At 43.1% G+C, this 20,244-nt stretch overlaps 1 protein-coding gene across 4 annotated transcripts in view; it reads right to left on the bottom strand.

Moving 5' to 3' along the window:
* nexmifb (neurite extension and migration factor b) overlaps window positions 1–19,471 on the bottom strand; it is a 66,481-nt gene extending 47,010 nt beyond the window's left edge. For 2 of the 4 annotated variants that reach the window (XR_007450124.1, XM_049586591.1), the window contains exon 1: window positions 19,389–19,471. The gene's annotated coding sequence lies outside the window, so the exon portion shown is untranslated. Of the gene's footprint in view, window positions 1–18,642; window positions 18,771–19,388 lie in introns of those variants that run through there. The other 2 variants (XM_049586594.1, XM_049586592.1) reach the window with 2 other exon arrangements.
* Window positions 19,472–20,244: the final 773 nt, after the last annotated feature.

The following is a 20,244-nucleotide window of genomic DNA, read 5'->3' as shown; positions in this document are numbered from 1 at the left end:
TTAGTGAGTGAGTCAGTCACATTATGGCGAGCGCAAATTGAGTGTTCCAGGAATGACCCCTAAAACCCTGAAATTAGTTAGCATTTGGTTTTGTTCCATGACATTTCAGTCAGACAACTCACGTTTTATTTCAATAGAACATGGTGAGTGTTTGGCATCTAGACTCCAGCCTCATCGCTCCCCGCAGATATGTTTACATGAGATATTGGGGAGTGATGATTAAATATTTCCCCCCTTAGCCAGAGCCTGCAGGTGGATGCAGGTTGAGGTGGGGCTGAAAGAGTGAACACCATTACTGAAGCAGGGCAGCAGTGGCATTGACATGGCAAGGGGACAGCTAGAAAGATTTTGCAACTTAAATAGAGCGCCAAATTGGGAGGGTGTGTTTTGTAGATGACATATGAAAAGCTCGCAGACATGCAGGCGTCGCTCCATAAAATACATCAGTAAATACCCAACAAGTGAACTTAGAATTTTTTATGTGTCTTAAGAAAGGCGGTTGCTAGGAAGAAGATAAATGAGACGACAGAAAGTCATCAGGTCAAACACATCTTAAGAGCCTTGTTGTGGTGACATCATGAAGTCATGCGACCGCAGTGTAGTTTGTCTATAACCTACTTTTAGCTTTTTACTTCTGATGATTACATTTAGGCTTCTTAAATCATAAAAGAGGTGTTTATTTGTGAAGATTATGTTGCTGAACAAAACGTGTAAGTATCTCAAACATTTGTTTGCCACAAGCTTTTTTCGGCAATATTCCAAAATTCAAGATAAAAATCCTGTAGGCTTTTGGGTCCATGTCATTGGTTCGACAGCCCATTGGTTCGACATCCCATTAGTCCGACTGTCCACAGTGCTGAACGGCTTGCGGCGGGCGTATGGTGCGCCGCGACCGGCTTGAGGCGGAGCAGGCTCACGGCTTATGTGTTTGTCACTTTCTTTTTCATTTTAACCCACACCATGATCTTTTCCTGACCCTAACCAAGTGGTTTTTGTGCCTAAACCTAACCAGACCTTAACCACAGGGCATCATGATGATTTCGGAACGGACTTTGGAACAATGAATTTAATATGGTCAGAACAATGGGATGTCGAACCAATGGGCAGTTCCCAGGCTTTTTAACGAGGGAACCAAGGCGACGCTAAGTTCCATATGACCCTACAGAAAAACCCTGGAGCACTACATGAAACACCAGAGCTGAAAGATCTGCCTGTGGGTTCCTGATCAGCATCAACAGCAACAGAAAGTTCCTTCATAGTACCGTCACTGAATGAAAACACAAAAAATTCAACAACATTACCCAGATGTGCCGATCACCAGGATTGCAAATGTCTGGGTGCTTTGAGCCAGCATGAAAGTAACTGAAACACTTCTCCTGATGCAAGTTGTTGTTGTTGTTTTTTTATATATAATTCTACATATATTGGTAGCTTCAATTTCATAACATGAGAGATGTTTTTCAGTTTTATAGCCGGTTGTGATCTGTTACCTTTTTGGAAAGTGTTCAGTGTTCGTATAGTGTTGCACAAAAGTGTTTGAAATGTTCCTGATTTTTTTTTTTTAAGATATTTTTTAGGGCTTTTTAGCCTTTAATGTATACGATAGACAAGCGTGAAGGGGGGAGAGAGAGGGAGTGACATGTAGCAAAGGGCCACAGGCTGGAGTCGAGCCCGGGCCGCTGCGGCAACAGCCTTGTACATGGGGCGCCTGCTCTACCACTAAGCCACCAGTGCCCCATGTTCCTGATTTTTAAAATTAAAATAGTCTTTCAGTCCCCAGCAAGAAGATTTTGTCTCTTTGACACTTGCACTACTGTCTGTTCAAAATGAATGAAAAGAAACGTATCTTGATGCATTAGAGTTTTTCCCCACTGTACCAAACTCACAACGGGTTGTGACTTCTAAACCAGAGTCTGACTCTTACGTGACTTTCGTGTACCCTTACACTCCACAACTAGCAGGTGAACTATTTTTCTCAGGAGTGGATGGAGAGAGTAGGAACTAAAAGAAGACTGAGTGAGACTCACATGACTCCAAATGAATGCTAATGCTCCTCATGTGTCAGCTGAATGTTAAAATAGGTATTTGTTTGCTAATATTTCAACAATAAAAACAATCCTTTCAGCTATTCGTGTATGTACAAGGTTGTGAGGCAAAGACTAGACTGACTGGAGGTTAAATCACTTTCACCAGTCTGTTCATCAGTCAGTGTGTCCAGTTGTTCCTCAACACTTCTTTTCTGTCTCTTTAGTGAAAAACAAGCCGGCCATTATGACGAGAAAGATCAGTAGATTTGCAGCATCTTACAGAAGGCCAACAAGCGATCAACTGAAAGAGGTCATTAATTGCATCATGTGCTCACCGCTTCACTTTCTTTGAAAACTGCAAATGTTATTTTTCGAATATTTGTGATGACAATAATCACACTTTCAGGTTACCTCAAGAAAGCTTTTTAAAAAGCGGAGACATTTCTATTGGAACATTTCTTTCTTTTCATCAAGACATGGAGCTCAGTCCGTTGAGTTTGTTCATTTTACCTCTAAGGACAAACACTGTGTAGTACAGAAAGAGACAGCAGCACATTGGCTATACTCTAAAGCTCTCTTAGGATCCATCAGGATGGCCAATAGTGAAAAAGTAAAATAAGTTCACGAGATAAGGAGCATCTAGCAATAAAAAACATTTGTTGCAGAGACTAAAACGAGTAAGTGTTCAGTGGAAAGATCCACAGCATCTTTGGCTTCCCAATTCCCTCTTTCCTAGCACAATAAATGTCCTGCTAATAGGTCCACAGTCTCTTGAGCCAAGACAAAAGCAGCTCATTGATAACGGCTCAATAAGTGAGCATGGAGGTCTGTCGAGGGCTTTGAGGAATTTCCAGTCAATATGTGGCCATAATGGATTGTACATGGCCTTTTTAAAACAGTATTTTAGTCCTGAAATTGCAGTAGCTGCAATTTGCCAACTTCTGCTAACCCCACCACAATACAATAACCATGACGAAGACACAATAGAGTTATAAATAATAAGCAGCTGATAAATAGTTAATGCACGCTGGGGATTTTTTTTTCTTGTAAAATATAGTTCTTTTTAGGTTATTTCTTTAAATCTAATAATCATGATCCTGAGAGAGGGATACATTTTATCCGTCACATATTACACCCTTATTATTTTCCTCTTTAAACCGCGATCTTTTATCAGCGTTTTGTTTTTCAAAATGAGAGACTCTAAAATGAAGACAGTTTCATCCACATCACAAAATCCATTCCATTACTCTGACAGTGAAGATTTCCCTTTGTTCTCGCAGCCACAAATTATTTCCCTGTTGCTTCAGAAGGCGACTCCTTTACTTGGCTTCAAAACCAAAGGACGGGGGCAGGTGGGGTGGAGGGAGGGAGGGGGGTGGTGGTAGAGGACAGAAGGAGAAGAAAGGAGATACATGGAGGAAAAAAAAAGAGGGAGAAACAGGGGGATGAGAAAGGGAGGGCAGAGGGAGAAAGGCCAGAGAGAGACAAGGCAGAGAAGGGGGCGTCAGTCTGGGAGAGAGTGTGTGCACAATGTGTTTGTACGTGTTGAGGGTTAAGACTGAGAAGGGCATGGGACGCGCAACAGCCGCACTCTGCCCTTCGGACCGCCTACAAACTCAAACCTCAATATTCACCCGCCATGTCTGCTCGCTAATACGCCGCCTTCCTTTGATATTTGTTTTCCCTTTTTTTAAAGTCATTGATGTTATTAGTTTTTGAAACCCGGCTTAGAGGCTTATTGATAGGCTGCGCAGATGGAAATATAAATGGCCTCAGAATCTCTGATGAGAGAGAACAATAATTCTTGTCTCTTAGTTGTGTGAAGCTGCCGCACATCTACAACACTTAAACAACACTGGGAGGGAGTTTCTGTGTTTTCCTGTGTCAAGATGCTCCTGTATGTTGCAGTTTAGGCCGCCGTGTTTCCAGGGGACTTTACCAATAACAAATAAAAAGCCAGCAGCTTTCCTGTGAAACACCTAATCAGGCAGTATGTGGAATCAGTGAGAGCAGTAAAAGGAGCACACTGTCACGGTTTTAATGTGTGTGTCTCTGTGTTCAGGAGGTGGAGGGGGGGGGGGGGGTTAGCCTCTGTGATGTGCCACAGCTGAAATTGGCAGGCTATCAGTCACAACCCTGTAACACAATGTACAGCATTTCTAAACGGTATAAAGAGATATGACAGCCAAGAAGGCAGAGAGACAGATTGAGGGAGGGAGAGAGAGAGAAGACACGGAGACAGAGTGCAAAGCACAGAGTGAGAGTGAGAGAAATGCCATTTTTAGAAGCCTGATGTGTTAGTCTAAATGTTTTCTTTACAACTGGGTCAGAACAGCACATTATTCTAGACTCGGAGAACAAGCATTTAAGTCTTTTGACATCGACAGATCTCGGTGCAGCAGGTCACATTTCTCATCACGGCAACAGACACATCACAGCCGAGGTCTTTAAACGACACCGTATTGTGTCCAAACGAAGGGGAAGTTGGCAAGATGTTTGGAGCGGGGGGGGCAAGCTTTTCTTTGGACAAATGAGAACAAAGCCTGCTCAGCCTCCCTGTTGGTAATCAGGCCTATTGATTAGTGGCTGTGTGGGTCTGTGAGGGGCCGTAGAAGCCTGGGAGCCAGTGGCTGTGTGCATATGCACAGGGGTATTAGCAGCGCTTATTCTCCGGGCCTATGGGACAATGCAGCCTCTGAGCGAGGTGATTAAAAGGCCCGAGCTATTGAGCTCCTCCAATCAATGCCCTCCTGTGCTGCAGGACAGAGCCGGAGGCCACTTCCTAAACAACACTCACACACATGCTAACATATTATCACTTTCCCTACCCTCCTTTTCTCTCCTCTCCCTTCCCCCCAAAATCTTAAACCAACTTTGTTAAGTGTCAGGGCCAAAGGGAGCCAAATCCCCATTGCCCTGCTGTATGGCACGCCTTGACCACACCACACTGCAAAGAGACTTGCCATTTTCATCATGTGCAATGGCCAATTAAACAAATCTAATACCACACAGAAGAAGGGGTGTGAGATAAAAGTAGGAGCTTTTCATTTAAATGGATAAGGTTAATGAGTTATTTGTATGGTTGACGTATTCCGATGGTTTAAAAGGTTAGGCGCATCTACACAGCTGCCCTTTGGAGTGATCTCCTCCGTTTCACGCTCCCTCAAGCAGTGGTAATGAGAGGTCACTGTGCACCATGAGGGCCCTGGGAAGCCAGCAAGCCCCAGCCAGACAACCACACAGCCACCATCATATTACTAGTTCCTCCAAAATAAACAGGCCTTGAAGAGAGGAGCAGGTCATTCCAGCCCTTTCTCTTAAACTGCCTCTCTCCCTCCTCTCTCTCTCTTTCAATATCCTGACAAGTGGTCTGCTCTCAGCTCGCCGTGACCGGAGAACCCTCCTCCCTCTTGTTTTTTGGAACATCCACTTTTATATTTTCAATAACTGCAGAATCCTATTTTTGTTTCCTAATGGAGCCACTCTGTTTTTTTTTCTCGTCTCTAAATCCCATTACAGAGAACTGGCCCGTCTTCTTTACATCCGCCGCCATAATCAGACCTGCTATTTTTTGCTGCCGCATGTCTCATCAACACCTCAGTTAATCCAGTCAAAAATATCACATATTGCTGACATATAATCAGTCATGGAAAATATAACTCAATCACAGCATGATTATGGAATAACAGAGCAAATATACATCATGGCAATTTCCATACTGGCCCTGTTCTAGGCATGAACTTGGACTCGTGGTTAGCGAGAATCATGAGAGAAGGCCTCGCTTCGCTTAATTCAGAGCTATTGATTTGGTAATTATTTCATAAGCCGGTATGTCCAAATACTCACAGGCACAGAAAAGCCCATATCACAGGCGGCCAGGCAGCCTGGGGTGTGTTGCTGTCAGGTTTGCCAGGGTGAGCGGACAGAGGCGGTGGGCTCTGCTTAAGACAGAATATTGGACAAACACAAACAAACGAGGCAGCGGCCACTGTGACTCAGTGCTCTAATGAACCAGCGTATTGACTTGCTGGCTTTCTCTTTCTCTCTGCCTCCATGTCTCTCTCTTTCTCTCTCTCTCTCTCCCTCTTACACACACACACACACACACACACACACTCTGCCTCACTCGCTCTCTCCCTCTGTCTGCTGTGTTTGTATGGATCCCAGCTGCCACTCGGAATACCAATTACTGTAGGCCCAGGAGTGGGGGAAGGAGAGGGAGAGAGATAGTAGGAAAGGGAGAATGGGAGAGAAGGAGGGATGGTGGGGAGGCAGTGGGGACGAGGAAGGAGGGAAGGAGGAAGGGGGAAGAAAGAGGAGGAGCAGTGGAGAGGAAGGGAAGGAAATGGCGAGTGATCCAGGAGGCTCGTCCACACTTGGTGACCAGGAGAAGAAGCTCAGAGTCGTGGGTGATGACGAGAAGGCGAGGTGAGGGGGGGTTGTCTTCATCCCTGATGCTGTGGCACCTCACAAGGAGGGAAAATCAAAAAGTGTCTCCATGTGAGACACTTACATCCCCGATGCTGTGACACTCTTGCAGCTGACGCACAGGGTGGGAAAATCAAAGGAGACCTTTTTGTGGTCTGCCACAAATAGGTGCCCCCCCCCCCCCCGCACAGGAGGGAAGGGAGGGGGTGGGGTGTTGAGTGTTTCACAGGCAAAAGTAACATTTTCCCTGCGAATTCCTGGGACGAAGCTGGGCACTACATCTCCCATTACAAGATATTTGTATTTGATAAAGGGATTTGGACCGTGGAGAGCTTTTGGTTCCAATGACACTCCTTCTCTCCCTCTCCCTTTCTCTTCTCTTCTCCAACCACCGCAACAATTCTCATGACAACCATAATGAGCATGCTCACATTCTGCACGATACCACTAATTTGAGAAATTTCCAGCACAAAGACATAATTAGACAAACTAATTAGACGAAGACTTCGCTGCACAGAGATCCTCTGCAGTTCAACTCATCCGCCTACCTGCCGATGACTAAAATAGGAAGCGAGCCGTCAAGCCCATCCATGCTTATTCCCCTCAGTTAGTGCGGTGAGATGTTTGTGAGATGGCGCCCAAGGGAGAATAACATGATCTCTCCCAAGGGCTGCAGCCGCTCCTCAGCAGCAGAACAGCAGTGTCTTTGTTGTGGCTTTAGTGTCACATAGGGCTAACAGGTCTTACCCAGCCACAGATTGTCTTCCTATTTTTATCTGAGCCAGCGACATTGTCTAGATACTGTGAGAAAAAAAAAGCCGGCTGAGAACAATCTGCGCAGGCCAACAGCTATATGTAAGACATATTAATAAATCAGAGAGAGGCACTCATATGTGCCTGAACACTTAAAAATACACAGAGTTCCAGTTGAGGTGTTCATAGCGAGCTATAGGTGAAGTGGTGGGTTTTCTAATGAAGAATATGAGGAGAGTACTTAGAGAGAGTTGGAGAGGCGAGGGAGGCAGAAAGGTAATTGATTTTAAAAGTGATGGGAAAACCCACAGGTCTCAGGAGGGAGCAGCAAACCGTCTCGACGGATACAGAAACCCCAACTGCCTCCAAGAATAATGGAATTAATTCTTAGTCTGATTTAAATACATTTTATAATGGGAACTTAAATTAACATTTCCTAAAGCCCCCAGAGATGGAGTCAAAGTGTAAATTGTTACAATTTCTCTTTTTTTTTTTACTTTTCTCTCGACAATGGAGCCTTTGTCCTCTGAATATGTGTTCCACTCTGCACACTCTGTGTTATCCAAATATCAGTGTTTGCTCGTTATCGTTTTTTGTACAGTGTAAGATAAAAAAAAAAGTCTTATTATTATATGAACACGGACTGACTCGTGCATACACAAAAACAAACTTCCACACCCACATAAAAGTGCAGAGGGCCAAATAAGCATGTGCACATGCGTACGTACACATTCATATTTTCAACTGCTTGGCAGGCTGTCACTGCATTCACCGTGGATTCTCAGTGGTTGTGGGCAGATTTGTAAGAGTATAAGAGGGAGAGACACACGGGTGTTTGTTAGTGCTAATTTTCTGTCAGCTCACTAAGTCCAGGTAGACTCCATGCACCTCGGGATTAACAGTCAGCACGGAGGGCTTCTGTAAGCACTGGCTGCCCCTTAAACAGATAATACACACACACACACACACACACACTGTAATGCATACACAGTGCACATAGATACCTTACCCCGCCTCTCCAGAGGCCTCATCACTGGAGCCAAAACACTGCAGCAGCATACATCTTTGATAGCGAGTTTTAAACCTATTAGATCATATGGCTATAAAGTATGCATGCAGACTGTACACTGGCTCTCCCCTGACAAAGACTTCCTCTCACTGGAATTACCTGCATAAATAAACCATAAGCAAATCCCAAATAGTGCACACAAAAGGCAAAAAGGCGTTCTCATACGCGAGCATATATACACACCTCAGAGACAGGTATCAAAGGAGCAGGTTATACGCAGCATCATTTGAATATAAAAGGAAAAATACCTGCTGTTGTGATGCTCTCAAAGTATTTAGCCCACAGTGACAGATACAGCACTGTACCATAGCTAAAAAAATGCTCAACCTGGAAGTGAGGCTACTGGACACTATGGATGAGGGATGTACTTTCTGCTGCATATTCATACTGTAGGCATCACACACTGAGCAGTGTTTTCACCTGAGGTACCAAAGTTCTTTTAGATTTTTTTTTCCACCACCTAACTCCGAGGAATATAAAAAGTTTTTTCTGCAAAACAGTTTATAAAGGCCAAACTTCTCAGATTCAGCAGTGTTTAGGTTTGTCTGTCTAGGACTACAGTAGCAATGTAACCAAACATCTATCTGGATCGATACATAGATTCAATCATCGATGCAAAGTGAAAATATCCATACATATCATCATCAAGATATGCGTTTATTTTGAAATTCCCATGGTACATCTGTGCACCATTTCCTTCCGAGCATCTCCTTCCTAAACAGTCAAACAGTGCTCGCACCTTGCAGCCAATGGCAAGCAGCAAAGAAAACAACGACTATATTTACTGATATCGTCTCGTATCGATCGCAGGCCTCTGAACAGAATCAAAAACGTATCATGACAGACTTTGTGATATCAACAAATATCGCTGTCCAAAATATATCATATCACAATGAAAGTTATGATTTACACCCCTTGACTTAAATAATTATTTCATAAATGATTCATCTGCTGATTATTTTCTCGATGAATTAATTAATAATTTGGTGTATAAGTTGTGAAAAAATTTACTTTGACCCATTAAACTTATTATTATTATTATAATCATTATTATTATTAAAATTACCCAGGTAGCTCTACAGATTGCTTGTGTTGTCTGTAAGTCCAAAACTTCAACATATTCTGTTTACTATAAAATAAGTCAAGCAGCAGATCATCAAAATGTAAGTGTTCAAAATTGAGATATTTGTTAATTTCACTTGAATTTTTTTTTTCCTCAATGAAATACAAGTTCAAGTTCAAGATAAGCTCAAGTGTGATTCTCGTCGGGAATACACGATTACAAATGAAGTAAACTACACAGAGGATGTGACAAAGCATGGAGTGCCAGCCTTCAACACTTGACAGCTGAGTGAGTAGTCAAAAAGTTGAAAGTTGATGTTCTGCCATGGTACCACAACATGCAACTATTTGAACTAAAAATATCTAACAAAATGAAATATTACATACATAAATTGCCTAACAAGGTGGAACTTTAACAGTGTGACAAACACACCGACATTATAAAACATGGAGTAAAAAAAGGCATGGGTGAGGGTTTATGCTCACCGTATGTTGCTCCTTTAAATTCCCTCCAAAAAACAAAAAGTCACCTCCTGGAAATGGTCTCAGTGGAACTGTAGTCTTTTTTTTTTTTTTTTTTTTTTTTTTTGGAGAGGCGACAAACTACACACAAAAAGGTGGAAAATTACTTCAGAGACACCATAAATTATTAAAAAAAAGGGAAAAGTAACTATAGTTCTTCCTAATATATATATTCAGTGAGCATTTGACATGGCTTATAAAATAATTACATAAAATTTAGAGTTACCATTTTATAGTTTGTTGAAGTCCTGGAGACATGGTTAAATCCAGTAGATGCACCAAAAAAGGTCAGTAAAAAGGAAATAAAAGTAATTTCAATCTGCATTATTCTGTGTTTATCTGATAAAGAACGCCTTAATCTATTATTTAGGACATGTGGTATAAATATTTTAGACATTTTAAAGAAAATATGAGGAAATAACTCACAGGGACAGGAAATGTTGCTGCATAACAAGAATGACCCCACTATTAAAACTGGTGTTACACAGAAAGCCTGGAAATTATTCAGCAAACCCAAATCTCCTGAATTCCAACAGTATACAAGATATTACAAAGAATCTCTGCGGCTTTGTGTGACTAAATGATGAATTAGCTCTTTTATCAGCGGAGGCTACGCTGAGATGCATATTTGACTCCTTCTGAAGAGCATTTTAGTGGCTCAACTGTGATATATGTGGGCTGTATTCTGACAGTGTCGCTGAGTGATGACTTGGGGAAATGGGTTAGAAGAGCACTGAGAGATGGTGAGTTGGGAAAAAAAAAAGTCTATTTGCGCGAGACAGAGCTCCAGTATGTCACTGAGAATAAATGTGAGGCAGGCGTCCTGGCCCTTTGTGTATCTTTGCGCTTCAATTGGCTATTTGTGTGTGACAGCAAAGACTGGGCCGCTGTCATAATGTAAAACATGTGCATGTGAGAAACAACAGGAGTCACCAAGCTGAAGAAAACCCAGAGCCAGCAGAAATTCTTACTTGGATGTGCCAGCGCTAACACACACACACACACACACACACACACACACACACACACACACACACACATACACAGGGAAACCAGCGAGCAAGTACACAAAAAAATGCAAACACATCCAGATGATAAATACAAGGTGCTGAACAGAGGAGCAGGTAAAAGACAGAAAAATAGAGGTGTGCTGTCAAACATATCAATTTATCAATCTTTATATTTGAAATGACTTCAATACTTATTTTCCTCAGTATCAATACTATCAATAATCCTCTTTGCTCTCTCTTCTCTCCAACAGCATTGAACCACACACACCGCTGCAGTGCCCCCTCACTCCCAGCGCTGTCTTGTCGTCACTTCTCTCATTCGCTGCGGCTGCTTTAAGTCTTTTGCAAACACAGTTTTGTTTTGATTTTTACTTGCACTTTATTGCATTTTGAAAGTGTGACTATCTCAGATGCTTTTGAACAAGAGCGCTACCGCAATTAGAAGATTGTTTTCATTAATGTAAAGTTAATTATTGTGAATGTTTACTACAGTTATTCCTCTGTTCTGTGTAACATACCTTTTACACCAAATTACGGCATGTACGCAGGTTTCTGAAACACGGGAATACTTGCTAAAACAGGCTATAGACTCCTTTCCCATTGCCAGCACACCAGAGCAGTGTACACAGCTCTGCATTAGACGAGCAGGCCTTTCTGTTTATTTACTAGTGTGTCACATTTGATGCACAGACAGGCAGAAAACAGATTAGCAAACAGTAGAAAGCAGCATGGAGGCCGGTGAAAATATTACAGTGGTTACTTCTTTTTTTTTAGATGTGTTACTTATTCAGCCTCTATTTCAAACTCGCATTGCATCTCGCTGGTGAACGGGCTACAATTAGCACGTTCAGCCAAGTGTTGTGTTTCCATCGCTGCCGAATGGAGCTGCAGCCAATAAATACCAGTGGCTACTGCAGAGTCTGACCAGGTGTTAATGCCGATTATAACCTTTCCCATTTCATACAAAGGCCAGATAGTGAGCAGGTGTTAGTGGGTTTTTTGCTCAGTGGGAAAGGGGCTTTACTAACTAAGAAAATTAAAAAACATTTTAATTTTATGCCCTCAATGTCAGTCTTTTGCTGCGGTATCAAAAATGGTATCAAATATCAATATTTTTCAGGGTACGTAGATATACTGACACTAGATAAGGCTCCCATGACCATATATTTACCACCAAGCACTTGGGGGCATTATCTAGTGTGTGGACTCCATTCTTCCGTCTTAAACAAGCAAGTATACACACAGCTGTACATCCTAGAAGTCAAAGAGCCACAGTACACACTTCATACACCCTTCTGTGATGCATCTGAAATGAGAAGTCCTAATTATTATTTCCATTGTACCCCACTCCTGTGACAAGGACCACTAGCTGTGAATGATTATAATTATTACCCGTAGTAGAATAGCAGTCATGCTGTTGTATCATCAGCAACATCATCCAACAGATCAGGGTCAAATCCAACTTGAAATTCATGTATGCAATTCAATTCACATTCTCTGTGTTAAGATATTCAAAAACATTCCTCATTTGACTTCTGCTTAGATGTGTCGCGCATGGATTGTGTTTTGCCTCTGGCGTGCTATGGTAAATGGAAAGTAAAGCGCTGTTCGTCAGCTGACTGTATCTGACAGGAAGACTATTGCAGCTGCTCAACAGGCTTTTGTCATCCTGCTCTCTACGTCAACCGTTGCGGTATGATAAAACAGCTATTCGATTCAATTATCCCTAATGTTTGATTAGGGCACAAATGGTGCAGTCTCCACAAACAGCAGCACAATTAAAGTGAAATGAATTACAGGGAATCTTAGACCGAACGCCATAAATTTCAAACACTCAACTTGTACGCAGTGAAAAGATTTACAGCAAAATATAGCCTGTCTCTTATTTGTACATAAATTCACAACATCGTTTAGAGTAGCAAACAAGCCTGTCTTGAATAGCTGGTAATTATGTACAGCAGCAAATAAAGCGTGGTTCCTTTCTGAGGCACTGGTGGCTTGTTAAGTGGTGAACAGACAAAACAGCATTTAGAAAATGAAAGGTGCAGGGAAACATCCAGGGCACAGCGAGCTTCTCTCCCATTAGAGACAACACTGTCTGTCTCACGACCGTTTTGTTTGTTCCAACTGGCTGTGCTGGGAGGACGCACCCTGAACCCCCACCACCAACAGTAACTATGTCTCTCCCTTTTTATCTGTCCCCCTCTCCCTCTGTCTGTCCAGCCCTTCCTCTAATCTTCCCACCATGTCCTTCCCCCTTCTCCTCTGCAGGTCCTCTGTTGTCTTCTCTCTCACAGTACACCCTACCCTATGTTTTGCTCTCTTTCTCATCATCAACCCCTTTTTTTCATCCCCCCCCCCCCCCCCCTTTTCCATCCACCAAATCAAAGATAAGGCTAATGAAGGTGGCTTATTATTCCAGCATTCGGGACCCTGACAGAACACACGTCCAGCGTAACATGGATATGCGGCTCCTCCGGCTCCAACATGAGGAATTAAAAAAAAAAACATGTTCAAATTAGACAAAGGGCGATGAATCTATTAGTTTTATTATATAACAAAAACCAGAGCTGTTATTGCCACTGTGTGTGCCATTACAAAGGGAACAATACATGGGAGCACACTGTGTGAAACCAATTAAAATCCAGCCCCGTCATATAGCTTCCACCCTCCCGAGTCATGTTGTGAATATGCCGCTTTCACACCATTCATGTCAGTGCACCTGTGTCCACTGCATTAAATCCCCACTTCTTTCGGCTCCTTCTCAAATTTCCCAGCATCACATCTCGCTATCTGTTTCAAGAATCCCATGAGTTGAAATGCAAGGGGGCCCGGGAGAGTGTGAGCAGAACAGGGGAAATTTCACATTATCTATCCATCTGCAATATAAGGGTCTGATGTGGAAGCAGGAAATGAGCTGTGAACGTCAAGCCTGCATGCTCATGGTCCCAGTGGCCGCCAGCCTACACATTGAGATCAAGTAGGCAACGCGGGAAGTGGTTTAATAGACCCCAGTTTAATTGGACTTTTATTTGTTAATGGCAGAAATCCTGATGCATTACTTTAATTATCCTGGCAGAACTAATTCATGAACACGGTGCACAAACGTGGCTGGACTTGGCATTCAGATCTCATCCGACTGCTTTCCTCATCTCTTCTTTTAAACCTCCTATCTAGGGCTGGGTATCATTTAAAAAAGCACAATACCAGTAACCTTAAAGTGATACTGATACCAGTAGAGTACGTCATTGGACACACATCATGTGAATGGAGGCATTCAATTGCATAAAATGCCACTACTGCTAATTTAGTGGCATCTTGGCACGCTGAACTGCCAGCGCTGTCAAATACAACGCTTTTGACATCACCACATCACACACACACCGCTTTTCTGCAGACATGGAATAGGCTCCGTTCTGGTTCCCGCACCTTATTTTTAACCGCATTTCGACCAAAAACAAAATGGTTCAAAACCCGAGTTAGTTCTCAGCTGGAACGTGTGTCAACATAAGCGGGTGTGTCATATTGTACAGATTGGAAACAGAGGATGGAGAAGACAACAATGGAGAAGGCAAGGGAGAAATCTCATTAACAGTTGGTCCGTGCTTTTTTTTTTTTTTTTTAAATAAAAACAAATAATATCTGAACAAACATTAGAACAAAAGCTTGCAGGTTATCAATGCGATCTGCCATTTTGCTACTACTGTTTACTTCCGTTGTACATCGTGCAACACCCTCCGTTGATGACACATCCTTGATTACAATAGTTACGCTAAAAACTGGTGGAAACATGCTAGATAGCTCCAACGTTCCAAGAATCCTGAACAGAACCAGAGCTAATGTGGTGGAGAAGGGATGAGACTATTTGGGTTGTAGCTGCTGCAGTAGAAGGCCAATCGCACAATGCATTAAATCAAATAGTCATCTTTTTCTAGTTCTGGGTACAAAAATGATTGAATGCAGGTCTGACTGGAGAAGTTTCGATACTGCTTGGTACTGGGTTATTTCAGTTCATACCCTAAAGGTAACGAGCACAGTGTATTTGGTATCACAAGCCTAAATTTTTTGCTTTTAAAGACCTTTTCAAGACCATTCCAAACCAAATCTCTGAATATTTTTTTTGACAAATCATCTTGTTTCTTATCCAAGCATTGCAGGTTAAGTATAAAGAAAATAAGTAATCTGGAAATATGGTTATGAGCGTGAGTTAGGTAAATCTACATTTTGTCAACAGGTATGCACAAGTATAAATAAAAGACAGTATTAGGTTTAAAGGTTTGTAACATCATAAATGTGGACTCTCACAGAGAAGAGCTCGACTCACTCTGACAAAAGGAAGATGGATATATTTAATAGCTAAGAAGATCAGAATTCAATTTTAACACTATTTAATGACTTTTAGGGGCTGATATTTTTTAAAATTTAATCTAAGACATTGTAAGACTTGCTAAGGACCTGCAGACAGCCTGGAGTCGATACCAAACCCTACCTCTATCCTCAAAGTACTCTTGCTTCTGGCTTCCATGGGAATCTCTCTGATAGGACTTGTGACGGTTTAAACCCTCGGTGTGCTTTACCCAGCGAGCTGTCATGAATGAATCCAGGGAAAAAGAAGAGGAGAGCGCCGAGGCCATTTTTCCTCTAAAAAGGCTGGGGCCCACCCAGATCCTATATGCGAGTATGTCCATGTTTGCCAGGCCCTCAGAGTGCAGAGCAGCCCTCGTTGGTTTGGCTGCTGCTATGGAGGAGAGGGAGGGGGTGAGGCACAGCTCCCCCTGCAGAGCGCTGGTCCAAGACAACCACAGGCAGCCTCTGCTCACATCTACACTCAGCCCAATCACACACCAACTGCTCTGTCAATGCCGACCAGCAGCCAATCAACAGAGAGATCCTTAATGTCTTTCTGATTGCGCTGTTTTTAATTCATTACATGACTGCGCTGTAACAGTTTTGCCTCAGTGCCTCACGCCTCGTACTGACACATATTTTCTAAAACGGGGCATTCTTTAAAGTAGATTAGCGCAGTTTGCCTGTCAGCTACAGATGTAATTTTTGCCTCTCTCAGCCACTGTGTATATGTGTGTGTGTGTATTTGTGTGTGTGCGGCAGGATGTGTTTGAGTATGTTTACGTGTGTGTGCATGAGTATGCCAGTAGCGCGTGAGTACAAATGTGTGTGTCTTCCTGGAACAGCTCCCGTCTGGGGGGCAGAGCAGGCAGCAAAGAGCTCAGCAGCGCCTCAGTCCCTCAGGACACGCTGCAGCTCTCTCCTCGCGGCCATGAAAAGCAATCAGAGCCCAGCCGTCTCCCCTGGACTTACCTCTGCCTTTAATTACAGAACTCAGCAGCGGCAGCAGCACAGAGAAAGACTGCCTCCGCTGGGCCGCAGCCAGCATGTCACAGCCCAAACGCAGGGCTGGGGGTCGACGCAGCAGGCCTCTGCATACAGTGGCCTGACATAAACACAGTGTGCCTTAACATACAGCAGGTCCTGATGAGCTCAGCGTGCTTCTGCACAGACTGGGACAGAGGTGCTTCTATACTGTAGCAATACAATGTGCAGAGAAAACTGCAGAGCTCCAGACATAAAACACAGCAGGGCTCCATATAGGCAGGGAAAGCCCCTTTCTGTAACGAGATGTTCTCGCCTGTCTTCTTCCATTTGCAAAAGTCAGAACTTGTAGCACCAGCTATCAGACACCACCTTATTAGTAAAAAAAAAAATCAGTCATGCAAATAAACATTTGCGATACCGCAGCGTTGTATCCTTTTCTTTATCATGCCTTGTAGTGATTAGAACACGCAAGGTGTAAAATATTAATCAGAAACATGATCCTCATATGAATAACATGTCCACCGGTAAGAAAAGGGATGATTGATGAGGATCAGCTCATTCTGTGTAATTGAGACTCTCTCCCATTCGACAGACGTGGTAGTAAAGGCCTAACACATGTGCCTAAGGCTGAAGCAGAGGAGAAGCCACAGAGCACACATGGGCAGGGGAAGATAAGAGACTATGTACACAAGCGGCTGGTTTTTATTGCTGCAACATAACGCTCCGATAGCATTTTAAACACATTTTCAGAAAAACCTTCCAGCGCCGTCCTTGCTACTATGGAACAGAGCCATGGTGTTGAAATGTGTCACTGGGCTCAATTTCTCACCCAATTTGAAACTGAGCGGAGAACGGCACTTGAGTAAAAACAACGAGAGCTGACCAGGAGGAGATGTGAATGGCGAATTCTGTTAAGGTGAACCTTCATGGCGAGGAGCTCAGTGGCACATCACAGAATGAAGACACAGTTTGATATGATAGTTCTTGTTAGTTTCCACATCTGTGATCTTCAAACGAGGCCAGGCAGCCGGAGCGAGGAGGCCCTCTCCCCCTTCACACGTCATGGGTCTTCAGGCCCAATGACGGCACACATTATCATGTATGTTAATGACACCCACATCAACATGTCAACTCAATTTGGCCATCTTATAGGCTCTCTTTGACTCAATCAATGCATGGCTTTCCATCTGGTTTCCACTGCTGTCTTCACATTAAGGAGGATGAGGGCCATGACAGACTGCCCTATCAGTGTAGCATTACATTTCATTTTTTTAAGGGCTCAATGCATGCAGCAAAGTCCAAAAACACCCTGTCAAGTAAGCTACGAAAAAAGCTCCAAAGCATAAATCAAAACCAAGTCGTGTCGGGTCAATAACTGTGCGCAGCACAGATCATTAATTGTGGCGATAAATTCACCAAGTTCTTATTTGAAAATCCCATCTTACAAGGCATTCCAATAAACATCAGCCAGGGAAATTTCTAGCTCGTTAAAATTTAATCCAATTAAAAACCCCGTTTAAAACAAAGTTAACAACTGATTCTAACACCTCCACAAAACCACAGCACAGAGGCTGTTATTATGGGCTGCAGCTCATTATTCTCTAGCATGGCTTGTCTGGCTTGCAGTGTGGCTGCCTGGGACATCCAGTAAACATCTGTCATGAGGCATCCTTAAAGGGGAGCACAGACACAGTAAGCTACTGATCCAGTGACCCGACAGTGCAGGCATTCACACATGCCTTGGTGCACCTGTGTGTGCTCTGCCATCCTGGTGTTTAGGCCAATTTTAAGAATTTGTGCATATAAACCGTTTATGAATCATTTATTCGCCTTATCACAGTGGAGGGGCCTAGCTGTACGATGATGTGTTATCCCATTGGGTTTCAATAGCCCATTCATGAATCATTCATCAGTTTGGACTATAGATTATCCCCCTTTATTCATTTCTTATTCATTTTGGGGCAGCACTGCTCGGGATGCATAGCGTTGATTCAAAATGACGTCCACAGGCCACTGTTTGCCTTCAAAACACACAAACAGTGCAAGGTAACTGGCTCCAATATGCACAACCACACGTGGCATCTGTATTTGTGTTGAATTTCTGAGCCTAAAGCGAATAGGTCAGTGCCTGTGCTTTAAATAAGTGGGGGTATTTTTCGCAGGGAATGGGTAATCGATGGAGCAGAGACGAATGAATGTAGGCTACGACAGCTGTCCCAAGGAGGTAGGGCAGCTACTACACCGCATGCTTGGTGTGTTCTCCCTTTGAATAAAATGTCCGATCAGATCAAATCAGGCAAAGCAGGGCTATAAATCACTGTGTGTATAAATCAAGCTGTCATGTGCATACCGAATAGAGACTCGCTCCCTGTTCACACACACACACACACACACACGGCACGCTGAATAGCAGCATAATAACGTTTTCACTGCCTACCTCCGGAGCGTATGCGCCCAAACTGCGTTTTTCCCCCGTCGCAATGGGATCCTTCTCAGCTGCTTTGGACTGTATCAGAGATGCGTCTTTCCCCCGAAATGCAAACACTTCCCCTGCATGTTCCCCCCCACCCTCCCCGCCACCACCAGCAGCAGCAGCCCGGGCCTCCAGTAATAGCAGGTGGACGCGCCTCTCAATGATGGAGACAGCGCGACTCTCCTCTCCCCCGCCGCTCCATTTTCAATTACGGAAGAATTCGTATTCCAGGAAACGCGCTATAGGGCAGCCAGCATGTCCTAATATCGCCGCTTCTGTCAGGACAAACAGGGGCCGTCGCCTCTCAAACTCCCGATCCACGGCGCCCCCTCGCCGGTTATCTACCTTTCACGAGATGCTTGATGTTGCCATTGTCACGGCGTGTTTTTTCCTTCTTTTTTTTTTTCCTCTTTTTTTTTTTTTTTTTTTTTTTTTTTTTTGCAGCTGGACCTCTCCCCCTCCTTGCGGCGCGCAGTCTCGTAGGCGCGCACTTTGCCTTGCTCCCCCTCCGATTCTTCTCGGTCCGACCTATGAGCGCGCACAGCCAGCCGACGCAGGGCCACGCACTGCTTTGACGGACGCGCTGAGCAAATCAGGTAGCCCACTCCAAATAGGACTGTATCATAACAGGGCAACTGCAATGACATGAATAATGAATAGGCTACTCATGTATGCCTATGCTGGATGATAGGCCCACTCATAACACTTACCGGACTGGAAGCAATATTTGGATAGACTTGAGTCTCTCTCTCTCTGTCTCTCTCCCTCTCTCTCTCACCATGAATCGGATCTGCAAACTGTAAAAAAAAAAAAAAAAAAAAAAAAAAGACAGAAAGAAATTAATGAATAATGTATTAAATAGATTCAAATCATTTTAATAAAAAATATAATGGGACATCTCTAGCCATATATCAGCTGATCTTGTCACATTTCCTGCAGTCAGTCACACAGCACAGTTATGTCATCTGAAAGCTCACAGTGCAGCTGCAGGATGTAAACATGTAAACATCATCACTTTCATTCCTTAACATGTATTTGGAAAGCTGTGCAAGGTGCACCTTTCACTCAGGACGTTTTCCTCTAGTGCCCTTAAAGATAAATTAATGAAAGCTAAAGATTTAAATAAATAATTAGTTATTCATTGATTAATCACTGGGAAAACTTGATCATAACTATTTTTGCTAATTGATGAATTGTTTATGAAAAAATATGCCAAATTTTTGCTGGCTCCACCCTCTAGATCCTCTTTTTTATAGGTATATATATTGAATAGGGTGAGTTAAATGTGACCAGGACAGTTTTAAAATTTCTGCTATGTGTAAGCTTTCTCACCATAAATTAAAAACGCATGTCTGATGATGTTTTTCTGTAACACTGAAGATGTTACCTTTCCATTAGAGAAGGAAAGAAGGTTAAGAAAGCATGGTATTCCCTTTTGTGTAGCACTTTGGTGAACGGGACAGCACGTTCTCACTGATTTAGTGCACACTTTTATTCATACTTTGATATAATTTCATTTTCACTTTCCTCTTCAACATTTAAAGGAAGACTCCATCTTCATTTTAG

The sequence above is a fragment of the Epinephelus fuscoguttatus genome, linkage group LG9 (genome assembly GCF_011397635.1).
Source record: "Epinephelus fuscoguttatus linkage group LG9, E.fuscoguttatus.final_Chr_v1".
NCBI lineage: Eukaryota > Metazoa > Chordata > Actinopteri > Perciformes > Serranidae > Epinephelus > Epinephelus fuscoguttatus.
This window is presented reverse-complemented; position numbering and strand designations above follow the sequence as displayed.